This window comes from Chrysochloris asiatica, unplaced genomic scaffold, assembly GCF_000296735.1.
Source record: "Chrysochloris asiatica unplaced genomic scaffold, ChrAsi1.0 scaffold00192, whole genome shotgun sequence".
NCBI lineage: Eukaryota > Metazoa > Chordata > Mammalia > Afrosoricida > Chrysochloridae > Chrysochloris > Chrysochloris asiatica.
In genome coordinates this window covers 5,548,695-5,552,429 of record NW_006408710.1, presented here as the reverse complement: position 1 = coordinate 5,552,429, position 3,735 = coordinate 5,548,695, and positions in this window count along the sequence as shown.

Genomic DNA, 3,735 nt, shown 5'->3' with positions numbered 1-3,735 from the left:
GATTCCTATATGTTCTTAAGTGCTGTGGAGTCGGTTCCGACTCATAGCAAACCTGTATTGGGTTTCCAAGGTGTAGCTGGTGGGTTTGAACTGCTGATCTTGTGGTTACCAGTCTAGTGATTATCTTATAGCATTACACTGGGAGTCCAGGTTTTTAAATTTATTTATATATATACATACACACACACACACACACACACACACACATATATATACACACACACACACACACACATATATATACACACACACACACATATATGTTGTTAAGTGCTGTCGAGTCAGTACCGACTCATAGAGACCCTGTATAGAGCTTCTGAGGAGCAGCTGGTGAACTTGAACTGCCAACCTTGAGGTTCAAAGCAGCCTTGCAGTCCAGCGCATTAACCCACAGCGCCACACCAGGGCTGTCTGGCTGTGGAGCTCTGGTAGTGTAGTGGTTATGAGTCGGGCTGCAAATCCCATGGTCAGCAGTTCGAAACTACCAGCGGCTCTGCAGTGGGTCACTATAAGTCAAAACCGACTCCACCGCACATAACCACCATCATATATGTATGTTTGTGTGTATGTATACATACACACACACACACACCCCAAAACCAAACTCAGTGCTGTGGACTCAATGGTTTTGAGACTGTGATCGTTACAGGAACAGACAGCCCTCAGCCTTCTCCTGCAGAGCAGCTGGTGAGCTAGCGACCCAGTGCTTACCCCACAGCACCACTAGGGTTCCTTATGTGTACACTATTGTGAAGTGCAGTAGAGTCGTTTCCGACTCATAGCGACCCTGTATAGGGTTCCCAAGGAGCAGCTGGTGGGTTTGAACCGTCAACCTTGTGGTTATCCTACAGCACCACATAAGGGCTCCATATATAAACATATGCAGACGTAGATAAAATGTACGTATAGTGTACATGTAGTGGTTAAGCAACAACCACCTGTTGGCACAGAGTGAACCGTGTGTCCCCCCAAACTATGCATCTGGAGTTACGTAATGAATGTAGTCATGTGGCAGTTATGCGATGACCCCATGATGGATCTGATGGAATAAACGAATAAAAGGGCTAAGGGTGGGCTGCTACACCCTTAATCCCATCGCCGCCCTATCTGATGTGTGGCCTGCTGTACCTTTTATCTTAGAAGAGATCAAAGGAAAATTGACCAGAAGAGGGACCTCTACCACCAAGCAAGCAGAGCCAGGAGTGGAGTGCATCCTCTAGGCCTGGGCTCCAGGCGCTGTGAAACTCCTGTGCCTAGTTAAGACAGATACACGGAGATCTGCAAGGAAGGCTGGGCCTACAGATCCTGACTAGAGACAAGGGCCATTCTCTGGAGCCAACACAGAGAGGGGCTTCCCCTAGAGCTGGTGCTCTGAATTTGGACGTGGAGGCTCCGTACTATGAGAAAATAAACGTGTTATAGCAGCACTGAAGAACGAAGACATCTGCTAAGCAGGTTTTCAGTTTGCATCCATCCACCAGTCGCTTCATGAAAGAAGTGGCAGTTTGCTTACAGCTTTAGAAACCCTATGGGGTAGCTGTGTTCTGTCCTACAGTGTCCCTAGGAGTCCGAATGAACTCAATGGCAGGAGATTTGGTTTGGGGATTTTTTATAGTGAATATGTCCACAGGGAAGGGCATGGACCTACATCTTCTGGCTGATGAGTGGACTGTCGGTGCATTAGTCCAGCTTGGTATCTTTGTGAAATGTACACAAGAAATGATCGGTACCTCTCCATTCTTCTCCAAAGCCATCAGGAAAAGGAAACGTTTCATTCCCAAGCCCAGCTCAAAGTTCTTTCTGGGTTTTACTTTTCTGATTTCCATAAAGTTCCCAGGGAGAGAGTTCACGTGTGCCTTGAGCTCTGCTGTCCCCTTAAATCCTATCACTGAGCCTGACATGTATTTGTTCAGTACATGCTTTCTCTAGAATAAGTTCTTCCAACTACTCAACGGGTAGAAAAATTAAGACTTACAAACAATTTACAAGTTAAATAGCTAGCAATCCTTTGTCAAACCGTTTTTTTAAGCAAGCAACCTACTTTATTCTACATCAGGTCAGGTAAAACAAAGCTGTATTTTCTGCCAATAGTCTTTCTGAGGAGCTTGTAGGATACGCACTGGACCACAAGGGCAGTGGCTCTAACTCACTGGTCACTCCTTGGAAACTCTACACCGGGTCGCTATGAGTCCATTCCCCGACTGGACGGCATCTAACATCAACTAGAGTCTCACTTTTTCCGAGGCACCAGGATGACAGTAAAGGAGCTCCAGTATCGTAGTGTTTGCAAGTCGGACTGTGAACCTCAAGGCCAGCAGTTCAAAACTACCAGCCGTTCTGTGGGAGGAAGATGAGGCTTTCTGCTCCCTTAAAGATTTACAGCCTCCGAACTCCTAGGCAGGGTCGCTATGAGTCGAAACCGACTCTGCAGCAGGTGACCACCATCACCACTATGATGACAGTTAGGACCTTTAGTTACAATTCACAGCCTTGAAACCACGTCCACGGATGGACCCCAGAGCAACAAATTTGGAAGAAAGAGGCGAGCTCTACTACAGGTTTCTCCCCCCGACCCCGAGACCCACTGTTAAGATCTCCAACAACTTCCTAACCCCCACACTTCACGGTCACGGTCCCCGGAGTTCCGCAGATTCAAAAGTAGAGTCTGATGTCGGCCTGTATTAGACACAATCAGAGCAGAACCTCGACAGGGCGCACACACGGGTGCATGGTCCAGAAACAAATACAATCGGTGCGTTCCAGGGCAGTTCCACTATGATGACCTGGAGAGCCCAGGTCAGACCTGACCGGCCTCCTCCCATCGCAGTAGCGGGAGTCCTGGGGTGGCGCTGGGAGTTAATGCATTGAACTGCAAAGTCGGTGGTTCAAGCACACCAGCCGCCCCTCGGAAACCCTGTACAGTCGCTATAAGTCGGAACCGACTCGACGGCACTTAACATCAGTAACAATCGCAGTAACCGGAGTCCTGGGATGAGTTAATGCGCCCGACCGCAGTCGTTTGAACTACAAGGTCGGCGGTTCAAGCTTAGCTGCTACTCCCGGGAAACCCTATACAGGGTCGCTACGAGTCGGACTTAACAATAACTGCAACAACATGCTCGCCCTCCAGATTCCGGAAAGCTGCCCCGCCGCTTCCTGCCGGGTGGACCGAGACCGCCGAGCACTTCGGTGTGGGCGCGGGGGGAGCTGGTTCTCCGCGCTCCGGGATGCCCCTCTGTCCGGCCCCGGGACCCCACCTGCTCCTCTCTCACCCAGAACAGTCTCTCCCAGGTGTGTTTGGAACTTACCCCAGAACGGCGTCCTCAACATTTAAACGTCCCGGAAACCCCGGCAACAAGCCCCTCAGGGCAGCCCCACGAGCCCCGTTCCTAACTCCCGGTCCCGGACCCTGGCAGGCTGTCTCCACAACTCCCTGATCGCTCTCAGCTCTATTTAAAAAAAGTTACCACTCAGGGATGTACTTCAAATCTCTGTGTAAAATGACGATGATGTAATTTAATTTAATTTATACGTGGCTTGACTTTCAGGTTGTTTGCCTATTCCATAAACAGGCAAAAGCTCGGGCCAGCTCTAATGAGGTCCACTTTCCCAGAAGCCCCCTATCGCTCCTCCCTCTCCGAGCCAGCCTCTTCTTGTGGGCGTGGTTAGCGCTCGGCGCGTCCGGGTTCGCGCCACTGCGCAGCCGCGAGAGGGCGGGGCCACGACGGCTGCGAC